We start from the raw sequence: 13,225 nt of genomic DNA, 5'->3' as shown, positions 1-13,225 counted from the left end.
TGTCTGACTTACTTCACTTAGCATAATGCCTTCCAAGTCCATTCTTGCTGCTGCAAATGGCAAAACTTTGTTCTTCTTTGTGGCTGAGGACTAGTCCATTGTATATATACACACCACATCTTCTTTACCTATTCATCAGTTGATAGACACAGGTTTCTTCCATATCTTGGCAATTGTAAATAATGTTGCCATGAACATTGAGGTGCATGTATCTTTTTGAATTGGTGTTTTTGTTTTTTTCAGATATATACCCAGGAGTGGAATTGCTGGGTCATATGGTAGTTCTATTTTTAGTTGTTTGAGGAACCTCCATACTGTTCTCCATAGTGGCTGCACTAATTTACATTCCCTCCAACAGTGCACAAGCGCTCCCTTTTCTCCACACCCTCAGCAACATTTGTTATTTGTGTTCTTTTTGATGATGGCCATTCTGACAGGTGTGAGGTGAGTCCTACTGTGGTTTTAATTTGCATTTTCCTGATGATTAGTGATGTTGAGCATCTTTTCATGTGCCTGTTGGCCATCTGCATTTCCTCTTTGGAAAAATGTCTATTCAGTTCTTCTGTCCATTTTTTAATCTGGCTAGTTAGGTTTTTTGTTTGTTTGTTTGTTTTTTGATGTTGACTTATATGAGCTGTTTATATATATTGGATATTAGTCCCTTATCAGTCATACCATTTGCAAATATTTTCTCCCATTCAGTAAGTTGTTTTTCATTTTGTCAAAGGTTTCCTTTGCTGTGCAAAAGCTTTTAAGCTTAAATAGGTTCCATTTGTTTATTTTTGCTTTTATACCTTTTAACAGTGGTTACCCCAGCCCTAGAGTAACCATGTTATAATACACTTTACTTAAACGTGAGAATCGTAAGCATTTCTTTCTTATTTTCATATGTTAGTAGACTCTTGTCCCCAAAATAGTGTCTGTCTACTTCATCAAGAAATACTAATTGTATGAGTTTTAGCTGTCTCTATAAAATTGCATTTCTATTTAATGGCATCTTTCTATAAATAAGTAAGAACAATTGCAAGCTCAATAATTTATAAGTCTTATTATGTACCTCTGTTTATACCTTAAATAACAACTTTTGAACGTGAATCTGTAATTATATGATATGTTAAATGCTATTCTAAAACTCAGTTGTTATCAAAATCCTCCCAAACCATTTAAATGTGTTTTGACTTTCCAAATTGACCAGTTTTCATAGGCTTTTCACAAATACTATCTCATAAGGCATAAAACTAAGGAATGCTTGGAAATACGCCCATTCAGTTGTTGCCTCTCAGTGCCCATAACATAGCTGACTATTCCCTGCTGAAAACTCTGGTCTCAAGATCACTGTTCATTTAATTGATGGCTAATGTCTTCATTACACAGCTGTTGGTCCATCAAGAAGATAGTTAATGAACTTGGCAATATACATTGCATTAACTTTTTGCCCTAAGGTTAATCATGGGATTATTTTCAAATGTGCTTTTGATGTGCTAAGCTTCCCTAATAAATATGATTAAGTAAAATAAGTTGAGAGGAAGAACATCAATTCAATGAAAATTGCTTAACATTAGGCAGTAGGTTTATACTTGAGTAAAGGGAAATTTAGTGTCTGTACTTTATGGCTCTTAAAGAATATTTGGCTGTGACCCAGATGCTAAGCTTTACCTTCACTGAGTTAAACCAGGAACACTGATTTATACGCCAATATGATGTTCTTCAACTGAGTACTATTCAGGGCCTTATTTTTGCATATAATATGCTCTTTTCCTCTTTCTTTACATCAGAATAAGCATTATACTTCTTAGCTAGAATAATAATAGGGGATATTGTAAGACTCAATCAATGAGGGGAATAAATAATGTTGAAATAGTAGACTCCTAAGAACAAAATGTGTTTTATTAAAGAAACATTCTCCCAAGCATTGTAAGTAAATTTACATTAAATATTAAAGCTTTCTAAAGAAAAATCTATTTACTCACTTAAAAAAAAAAAAAAGAACAATGCAAAGTGCCCTTGCTGTTGCTACTGAAACTACTTTTGTCAAGACTATCCCTCTAATATCCATCCTTCTGAGTGCTATAATTTTAGCCCTTACTGACTCATTCAATATTAGACTAAACTCTAGGAATAACAATAAACTGTTCAGCATTTAGAACAACAAAGACAGTAGAAACACATTTTGTGATATAATTCTCCTTATCTTATTAAGAAAAATAGTCTTGGATTTAAAGTTTCTATCATTTGTCCAGGTCTAAAATGATGTTTTCTAAAAACATTTTAATACAGTCGATTAAGTCACTTTCTTCTGTGCCAAAGTCCCAGAGAGACTATAATGATGACCTCAGTTTGGGAATGATGGCAACCACCATTGAAGAGAGGAAATTAGTTTATATTTGAATGGGATCCTTTTTTTTTCAAGTACAAAATTAGTACTCTCTCCCCCTTAGCACAAAATGTACTTGCTAGGATAGATTCAAGCTTCCTTTACTCAGCCTTCCATCTGGCTTAATCTCGGCTGAAGGGGAGAATCACAAAGCAGATGTCAAGTCAAGGAGGATGGTCTGACCTCTTGGTTTAGAAGGCGGGGTGGGCAGTAGCTTCTACCTCTCCAGTGGCTTCTTCCTCCAGACATAATCTCCATTTAGCCCGTTGCTTTAAGAACATGGGTTCCATTTCTTTTGTTGTTGTCGGAGGTTTACTGAAAATATTACAGCACAGCAGAAAGATTCAAACGGCTCCACGTGGTGTTTTGAAATTCATCCCTCTTGTAGGCTGAGTGACCTGCAGGTTGGACAGACTGCCAAAGTCCAAGAGCTTCAGCATTTCCTTAGTGTCAGGATCTACTTCAGTGATTTCCTGATCCCGGGCTGAGACCTCAGGCTCGTAATTATCTCTCCTCTCCCTCGCCTCCTCCTGCAGCTTGATGGAGATATGTCTCACTGGACCACTCTGAATCCGCTTCATCAGATGTGTGACATAGCCTGCGATCTTGCTGTGGAGCTTCTTGCTGGGAATGATGGCGATCTCCTCGCACATGCGCTTGTTGGTGTGGAAGTCGTTGCCCGGGAGCAGTAGTACTTCTCAATGATGACCTGGGCCACCTTCTTCACGGTTTTGGTGTGGACGTGGGCCGTGTTGGCGGTCCTTGGTAAAAGAGGTCCATGTCTTTATTAGATGACAGACTTTAGGTCTCTGGAGTATTTTTCAGAGAAGAATGTTTGCTTTTCAAGAACAGCTACACAAAATAATCTTGAGCCAAAGTATTCTTTCTTTAGATTTCTACCAGAAGGGGAATAGAACTACAAAGTTTTATTTTCAAAACTCTCATGTTCAAGTCAATAAATATTTAAAGTCTATAAAGCACTGTACTAATGAGAAGACAGGGATTAGAAGAGTTGGTAAGATCGAACTGAAAAATGAAGACAAACAAAACGCCATATTTCTACCTTCCAGTTGCTGATATCTTGTTGAAGAGACGAGGACATGTCCTAATAATCTGGTACAAACTGAGTTGTACCAAGTTATGCAAAGGAAGCTCAGACTCATTGGGGGTGGTAGGGATGTGATTATCGGGGAAAGCCTTTTGAGTGTTGACCATTGAGTTGAAGCTCCGAGGTCTTCAGCAAAGTGGAAGAGCGTTACAGACCCAAGAAGGAACTTGCACCAAGTCCCAGCAGCTTGAGGGCTCACATTCCATTCTAGGAAAAAGGCTACAATGAGGGATGTATAGAGGATGTGATGGGATGAAGTGGGAGATAAAACTGTAAAAAGATGGAATGCCTTACTTATCCTTTTGTAATTTTTTTTGTCATTATTGGAAGTACATAAACATATATTCCCTTTCCAGAATGTGTCGTACTACCATAACACTATCCAGAATCCAGAAAATGATGCCAAACAGTTCATGCGTTTCCCCTTGACAACACTTCATCCTGTGATGAGTCCATCTCAGGGGGTCCCAAGTCAGTCTCCCCTCTTTAGCTTCTGGTACCTTTTCTCTTCACCTCTTCATCATGGCTTTCTAGATCAGAGGCCAGCAAACATTTTCTGAAAAAGGCCAGAGGGTAAATATTTTAAGTTTCACAGGTCAAACATTCTTTTTTACAGCTACTCAACGCTGCTGTTAAAGAATGAAAGCACCCATAGACAATAGGTAACTGAATGGTGTGGCTGTGTTCTGATAAAACTTTATTTAAAAAGCAAATGGGAGACCAGATTTGGACCACTGGTTATAGTTTATGGACCCCTGTTCTAGGACTATCAACTCCTTTGTCTTCTCCAAAGGATCTTAGTTGTTCCTACTCTCTACCTTCAGTCAAGACTGCTAGTTATTTGACATCATCAGATTTCCAGTCTTGGTGAATCTGGGGTAGGACCTGATTTTGGAGGCAAGGATAAAAAGAATGGTCTTTTCTTGTCTGAACTTCAAGATGAAGGATCTAGAAGACAAAACTTTTAGCACAACTCTAGGGTGTTACTGTGCTTGAAGTGTCTCTCTTTTTTCTAGTTTTGCCAAAGACATCGTTCTGCTAATTTAGCTCATTTGGGCCAGGGCTTGAGAATGGAACTAAGTGTGTAATATATTCCAAGAAAGAGGTCAGCCAGAAGTGGAAAGATGGGAGATGAAGAAAAATACCATTTTGCTATATTTGTAATACCCAAACCTAGTTTTTGAGTGCCCACTATTTGTCAATCCACTAATTTTCCTTTAATTTAACTATTGTAACATGGGATCCAAAAAAATGAAGCATTTCAACTTAATCTATACACAGTGGAAAAATCCATTGGAGATTGTTGATCAGGAGAATAAGTGTTCAGAATTTTTTATAGAAAATATAATTCTGATAACAGTGTACAGTATAGAAGAACCAGTGGGCTTTAGTTAAAAAGTCTCAGTGGTTGTCAAGGGTTGGAGGGAGTGAGGGATGAATAGGCAAAACTAGGATTTTTAAGGCACTGAAACTGTTCTGTATGGTATTATAATGGTGGATACATTTGATACATTAGTTCAAACCCATAGAATGTGCAATACCAAGAGTGAACCCTAATGTAAACTATGAATTTTGGGTGATTATGGTGTATCAATGTATGTTCATCAATTGTAACAAAAGTACCACTCTGATGCAGAATTTGATAAAGAGGGGAGACTATACTTGTGTGAGAGCAGAGGGTATATGAGAAATCTCTGTACCACCACTCAATTTTGCAGTGAACCTGAAACTGCTCTAAAAATTAAATTCTACTTAAAAGAAGTCTCCGACAAGGAATAATCCCAGAATTAACTTGTGAGATGGCATACATAGGTGCCATTTATGGCCCTCGAAGACACCCTTAGTAAGCGCACAAAGACAAAATTTCCGAAGGGCAGAGTAGGGTTGGAAGAGATTCAAGGCGTTTGCCTTAAAACTGTAGTCTAGACAGAGTGCTGCTCTGTCAGTCAAGCAGTATGCAGGTTGTACTTTCCAAAATGACTGCAACAAAAGCTCCCATCCCACATTTCTTCTTCCTATGTGATGCTGTAGCTCCTCCCATAGACGTGTAGGGGCTTTGTTTCTCCCCTTGAATCTGACGAGAGTAGAACTGATGCTATGGAACTTCCAAGGTTAGGACATGAAAGTCTATATGGATTTCACCTGGAGCTCCTGGGACACTGTTCTGGAACTTAGCCACCATGCTATGAGGAAGTGGCAAGACCACACAGAGGTCAGGTCTAACTTTCTGGCTAAAGCTCCTTTTGAGGTCCTAGCCAGTAGCCAGCATCAACCTCCTGACATGTGAGTAGGTGAGTCACAAAGTGACTCTAGCCCCAAACACCATCTGCTGCAATAGCATGAGAGACCCCACCCCCAAGCAAACACTGCCTAACTGAACCTAGTCAACACCCAGAACAATGAGAGAAAATAATAAAGCGATTTTTGTCGCTTTGATGTGATTCTTTACACAGCAATAGATAATCAAATAAGTACAAGGGGTACAAAAAGAGAGGCCCAGCTGGGTAGTTGCTGCTGTTTAATAAATCAGTAGAAAATAATAGTTAACAATATCATGTCTAGTTCTTATGTTCATCTTTTAATATTCTGATAAAGTGGCCCAAGATTCCTTTTAAGGACCACTATATTCCCCATCTTTCCTAAGAGTGCTAACAGGATTGACAAGATCTGGCTTCTCCAATGCAAATGGTCTGCAGGAGCCAGAAGCCTGGGAACATACACATCATGCTCAAATGACTAACCATGTATTTGATTTAAAAATAAAAAAACATTGCTCATCACTCCATAGGTACTAGGCTGATACACTCAAGTCACAAGATATCAAACCCTAGAGATACAGTGCATTTTTAAATTTTGCAAAAATTGCCTTTTTATCCTTAACACATTAATTCATCTTTTACTTTTTTTTTTGTTTTGCTGATGCAGTCACATATCTCCTGGGATCACTACAAATCTTGATAAGGCCCTGTGGCATGTACTTTAACCTAATTATAGCAGCAACTCCAATGGCCTCTCATTCACTTGGATGGGAAGAGATGCATGACTTAACAGGGTCACATTCTTGGGCTAATTCCACTCTTCAGTCAGCCAAGAGGCAGCTGCTTGAGCGTGTCCAAGGATGTAGAATGTGGCCACTCCTGCTTCCATGCCAACACCCGCCCCCTTCATTCTCTACAAACAAAATTCTCTCCCACTTAAGGGCAAAGGATAATATCACCTCCCTGGCTTCTGTTGCCCATTCCTTCCTCTAATTTGTATAACCACATTCCTCACTTCTCTCCATGACCTGAGATAATGTGTCTTTTCTACTTCAAGTCAAAATCTTCATCTTTTTTCTGAAGCCTACCACTTCCCATCCTCTCAGAGACTTTCTCCATAAATAATTCTCTCTTTTCTGTATCTTCAACCTCTTCCTCTTTCCTGACACTTGACCCTCTGCCTATAAAGTTTTTTAAATTTTCCCATTCTAAAGATTAACTCTTCCTTGTCCTTGTATCTCTTTAGATACCTCCCTATCTTCCTTTTCAACCAAACTTTTTGAAAATGTTGTCAATATTTGATTTCCCTTGCTCAATTCCAATTCATTCTTTGTTCTAGCATCATCTCAATATTGCCTACATCATTTGAATTGTTGGGGTCACCAATGATCTTCGGAAATTATTCCAAGACTTATTGACTTGCTCTTTGTAAATCTTTAGAGATTCTCAACCATTTCATCCTTTGGAAATAACCTATCTTCCCTGTTTTCCACATCACTCTCTCCTAATTTGACTTGACTTCCCTCTCTTCCTTCCCTCCCTCCTTCCTTCCTTATTTTTTCTTTTCTCTCTCTCTCTCTCTCAACAATATATAGGGTCTTGTATTAGTCAGCTCAGGCTGCCATAGCAAAATATTATAGATTGGGTCACTTATAACAGAAATTTACTTTCTCAAAGTTCTGGAGACTAGCAGTCCCAGATCAGGGTGCCAGCCAATTCAGTTCCTGGTGAAGTCTCTTTTCCTGGCTTGCATACGGCCACCTTCTCGCTATATTCTCACATGGAGTTTCCTCTGTGCATGCACAGAGAGTAAACAAGAGATCTCTCTCTCCTCCTCTTATAAGACCAACAGTCTATGGAATTCAGGCCCCACCCTTAACTCTTTTAACCTTAATTTCCTCTTAAAGTTCTTATCTCCAAATACCATCATGTTGAAAGTTAGAGCTTCAACAAATGAATTTGGAGAGGGGACATAATTTAGTCCATAGCAGGTATAGTTTGTCACATAAAAAGTAGGCAGAGGCACACAGTTCCACGTTTGCTTGCAGGTTGGACACCTCTCTCTTTCCCCTCTGATGCCCTTAGTGAGTTGTTGGCATTTACTTTCACACCTCTTACTTCAGAATCCCAAGATGGTTGCTACATCCTCAGAGGTTTTCCTGGAGAGGCTGAAACCAGGCAAACCTATGAGCCAAATTCCTTCTTTTAGGAGCAAGAAAAATAACAGCGGCCCTCAGACTCCCTTTATCTCTTCCTAACCAGAACTGCCTCACATGATCATGGATTGTCATATCAATGGCAAGGGGGATTTCCACAATTGATTTAGTCTAATCAACATCCGCTTTCCCTGGGATAATGGAGGGGTGATTCTACAGCACACAGGGTTCTGTCAGTCATGCAGGCAGGAGGATGTGGACATGGCTGATGTCTATCTTTCTGACTGCCCTCTCTCAGTCTTCTTCATAAAGGCCTCTTACTTCAACTGGCCCCTTAAATTTTAGTCTCCGGGATTCTTTACTTGGACTAATATTCTCTCGATACTCTTTTCCCAGGTAACCTCATTTATGCCCACTGTTTGCATTACGCCTTAAACATTATAAACCCCCAAATCACTTTCTCTAGTCTAGATATCTTCTATTGGCTAAGCTTATATATATATCTAAATGTCTTCCTGGCATTTCTACAGGATTTTTCGCAGACATCTCGAAGTCAACATGTTGAAAAATGAAACTCGTTTCCGTTTCCAATGCCACACATTCTCCATCTCTTTAGTACTCTCTCTGTTGTTTGGTGGAAACGTCTCATAACGATTTACCCAAGCAAACAAACCACTATTATCTTAGGTGCCTTCCACTCCCTTACCTACCACATCCATTTAGTTACCAATATCTCACAAATCTCTAAACTTTTTTCATCCCTACTACCATGCCTTCCTCCTTCAGCTTCATTTCCTACTATTTCCTTTCTGTCATATTACAGTATTTATCAATCTAGGACCTGCTTCTAATAATGCCCACCTTTGTTTGCATACCTTTCACGACTGCCAAACTTTAAGGTACAAGAGAGCAGAGACCTTCTCTTTTAGATTCTTTTTTTTTTCTTAACATCTTTATTGGCATATAATTGCTTTACAATGGTATGTTAGTTTCTGCTTTATAACAAAGTGAATCAGCTGTACATATACATATATCCCCATATCTCTTCCCTCTTGCCTCTTTTACATTCTTGTACCCATTGCAACCTGGTACATGGTAAGCCGTCATGGAACTAAAAGTTCAAGTCAACCACCAAAACTCATATATATAGAAATGACAATGTAATGTCCTTGCACTGGGCTTTCTTGGTCTTCTCAGCATAAGATACTTAAGGGAAGAATCTTTGTTGTTCCCTTCCTTTGTAACTTTCCAAAATACTGAGTGCAGTGTTTTTTTACTACTGATGACAAACACATTAAAAAATATCAATAGATTAACTCCAAAAAACAAAGCAATATGCTCTATAGTTGTGGATGGACATGGCATTGATATATTTTTCCATGTTGTATGTAGTGCTTTTCTGTCTGCATTACACTTGGACTCCCTGGAGTTGGTCACCATCAGAGTGTGTAATTCCGTAAAATGGAATCTTGGCTCAGATCAGGTCTGTAGTGTCTTCTGGATCTCATGTCTTGTGATTCCATGATTATAAGATTACTGAGAAAAGCAAGTTCATTTTGACGTAAATAAGCCCATGAACTGGGGAAGGAAGAGTGTTGTCCCTGATGATGTTCTGCAGTAACCGTTTGGCTCAAAAAAAAAAGAAAATAGTTTATTTTTAACACTATGGGATAAATCTTAATCTTCGAAGTTCTCAAAGGTATGATTTTCTTTTTGGAAAACACTATTTAAGAACATCAATATACTCCTTTGAATTTGGGTCAAAATTTGATGACATAGCATTAATGATTATGTCAGAACTACTGGAACAAATCATAGGTATTGAGATAGTCTTTCTTCAATGAAATTTTATCAGTGTAATAGCTATTTCCAGAATACACCCCCATAATTAAAACTAAGATAGGATATGGGATTAAAATACCAAAAACAATTGATCATATTGAAACGGAGCAGGACCCTATGGTCCTTGCCCCCCATGTCCTCAGCCTGCCTTTTGTCTGTGAAAAAGTTTAGCCAAAGAACAAGTTTAATCAGAAAATGATTAAATGAGAAAATGCAGAAACAAAGGAAAACAAGAAGACTAAATAATAATAGTTTAGTCATTAAGCAGAGTCAAGGACCTTTAGTTCCTCCTCAAGGGCTATAGATAATATTCTGAGCCCTATCCTGTGAGCTGTCTTATAGATGCTGAGACCCTCACCAGGTGGAAGAAGTTAACTACAGGACGACCAGGCTGTAGCCATGACATAAGCTGCCACAGTTCCGAGAACTGGCCTCAAAGAAATGGGAACAAACTGACCCTGGAACTAAAGACTAACTGTACTTAAAACAATCAAGATGTTGCTGATCAGACCACCGTTGACCAATCTCAAGATGACTGTCAGAGCTGACTGCTGTTTCTGCATGTAGCCCCTTTCCTCTGTCCATAAAAGCTCTTGCCCCATGATTGTCAGTGTGGGACAGAGTCAGCCTTTGGACAGGCATCTGCCCTCCTCATCCCCCTCCATCCACTGCTGGCATCTGAAATAAAGCAAACTTTCCTTTCCACCAACCCGGCCTCTTTACTGGCTTTTGAGCGGCGAGCAGCCAGACCCCACTTTAGGTTACAATATCACATTTAAACTTATTTTGACTAAGTTGAGTGAAATTTGCTTTCCTTCTAAGAACACGTGATTTTCAATTAAATTACTAGAAATAAAAAATAAATTAGTTATCCTCTCTAAGTTCTTATTTTCATTCCATTATTGACCTCCTCCTTGCTTTGAAAGTTTTGCACTTGAGGGCTTCCCTGGCGGCGCAGTGGTTAAGAATCCACCTGCCAATGCAGAGGACACGGGTTCGAGCCCTGGTCCGGGAAGATCCCACATGCCTCAGAGCAACTAAGCCCGTGCACCGCAACTACTGAGCCTGCGCTCTAGAGCCCGCGAGCCGCAATTACTGAGCCAGCGTGCCACAATTGCTGAAGCCCACGTACCTAGAGCCTGTGCTCTGCAACAAGAGAAGCCACCGCAATGAGAAGTCTGCGCACCACAACAAAGAGTAGCCCCTGCTCGCTGCAACTAGAGAAAGCCCGCATGCAGCAACGAAGACCCAATGCAGCCAAAAATAAATAAATAAATAAATTTTTTAAAAAAAGAAAGTTTTGCACTTGAAATTACCCTCTTTACTCATAAATTTATCTCATCTTTCTGAAAGTATGAGGAGCAATACACTTTATTTATACAGTGTTTTACCATCTGCAATGTCCTTTTTGATCTATTTAACCACATCTAAACCACACGTTAATCTCATGAAGCAGACAAACCAGATATAATTTCACAGATGAGAAACCTGTCACCTTTACCCAAGATTACATGATTAGAAAGTGATAAAACCAAGAGAAGACTCAATATCGTTTGATATTTAGTCTACTGCTCTTTGCAACTTGGCAACCATTCCAAACTCAAAAAATATATCTCCCTCTGCCTTTTATAAAACAGCATTAAGATCACACTGAGATGCACAGAGTATAAAATTGCTTGTATACTTTTGATCTTTTCTTTCTTCTTGCCATTTCAGTTTTGAAACAGCAAACCTTGGGAAGGTATCTCAGGTTTATACAGTGAAAACTTTACTTCTCAGGACTTGGGAAAGTCTAGTCAATATTGCTGAAATAGAAAAAAAAACTGTTCTTCATGGAATATTCATAAGACAAATGTATTTTTAAAACTTGCAAAGCTGGCTGAGCTATAACCTCACAAGTGATATTTCAAAACATGTTAGAGGTCTTCTGCTTGTGGCCATAACAAAGTAACTTTACCAGACTAATCCTCTCACCAGAGACAACTATAAAACTGAACAAAATATAGGAAATGATTATTTTTAGATGTTAGACAATAGGCAACACAGATCTGTGATCCCCAAGGGGAGCAGGGGAGCCTTAAGATAAGCATCACAGTTATACAAGCTTCTACCTGGAGGCAAATGGTAGGGTGGGGGCAGGGCGGGGAGCCCCAGCAGGGTGCAGGTGTCTCACTGGGCAGAGAAGGCAGATGTCATAGCTCTGGGCTACAAGGGTGGCTGGAAATTGTGGGGCAGGAATGAAGAGAAGGGAGTCATACAGAAATGAAGCTCCAGAATTCTGCACGTGGTTCCCCTTACTCTTTGGTGCAATACAGAAGTGTGTATGCATAGGGCAGAATCCATAAGGCAGGGCAAAAACAGCTATCAAATAAAGAAAAATTACTGGGGAAATTTGAGTTGGAAAACTATTAGAACTCACCTAGTCTGGGAGACACTTGAGTACTGACCAGAGTGGAGACAACTCATTAAATATCCCTGACATTCAATGGAGATGCAGGGAAGGTCATGCTAATCTAGTTCCACAGTAAAAACTACTCTGAAGTGTCCCCAACAAAGCATAAAAATTATCCTTGAATGAGTTCCGCTTAAGTAAATGAATTACCTATCTGCTGGAACAAAATTCAATATTCTGTTAAGGAAGAATGTAAAAGCCAGCTCTTTAGCAACATAGCTAAACATAGTATCCAGTATATAACAAAACATTACTAGACATTGTGAAGAAACAGCAAAATGTGATGCAGAACCAAAAGAAAAGTCAGTGAATAGAAATGTAAATTGTTTATTTTTAGCAAAATGAGGTAGATCTCAAAAAACTTTGAATGTTTTGAAGTATGCTAGCTTTTTTGGAAAAGATTTTTTCCAAAATAGATAAAGGCACAAAGAGAAAAAATTTTAAAGGAGTCAGAAAGAAAAAAAATAAAAAGAGCAACCGCTAACCTCATTCGAAATAATGTAAGCCAGACTACATTAGACTGACATCTTTAAAGTACTGAAAGGAAAAACTAAACCTAAAATCTTGTAAATATCCTCCAAACATGAAGGAAAAATAAAGACATCTTTAGGCAAACAAATACAGAAAGAATCTGTCATCAGTAGGCAAGCACTACAAGATATATTAAGAGAAGTTCTTCAGACTAAACGAAAAATGTTTCCAGATGGAAATTCAGTCTACACAAAGAATGGAGAGTTCCAAAAAAAGTAAATATGTAAATAAATATAAATTACTTTCTCTTGTGGCTTAATTCCAGAGAAAAATGGAAGTATGCTGTTACAAGTATACTTGTATACAGTATATATATATATATATATGACAGTATATATATATATATGACAGTATATATATATATATATATATATATGACAGTATATATATATATATATATATATATATATAAAAATGTGTCAGTAAAGAATGAATATTGTAAACTGAAGAGCAACCAATTTAAAGAAGAAAGAAAAGAGAAGAGGCATAGCTGAAAAACCAGTA

The 13,225-nt window shown here is 38.4% G+C and overlaps 1 pseudogene across 1 annotated transcript; it reads right to left on the bottom strand.

Moving 5' to 3' along the window:
* Nucleotides 1-493: 493 nt before the first annotated feature.
* On the bottom strand, nt 494-3,589 carry LOC309657723 (small ribosomal subunit protein eS17 pseudogene; annotated as a pseudogene). Its single transcript has 2 exons — nt 3,438-3,589; nt 494-3,135 (listed from the first exon to the last, which is right to left on the bottom strand). The product of its transcript is annotated as a small ribosomal subunit protein eS17 pseudogene (transcript).
* Nucleotides 3,590-13,225: the final 9,636 nt, after the last annotated feature.

This window comes from Balaenoptera physalus (genome assembly GCF_965194825.1).
Source record: "Balaenoptera physalus genome assembly, chromosome: 3".
NCBI classification, from domain to species: domain Eukaryota; kingdom Metazoa; phylum Chordata; class Mammalia; order Artiodactyla; family Balaenopteridae; genus Balaenoptera; species Balaenoptera physalus.
This window is presented reverse-complemented; position numbering and strand designations above follow the sequence as displayed.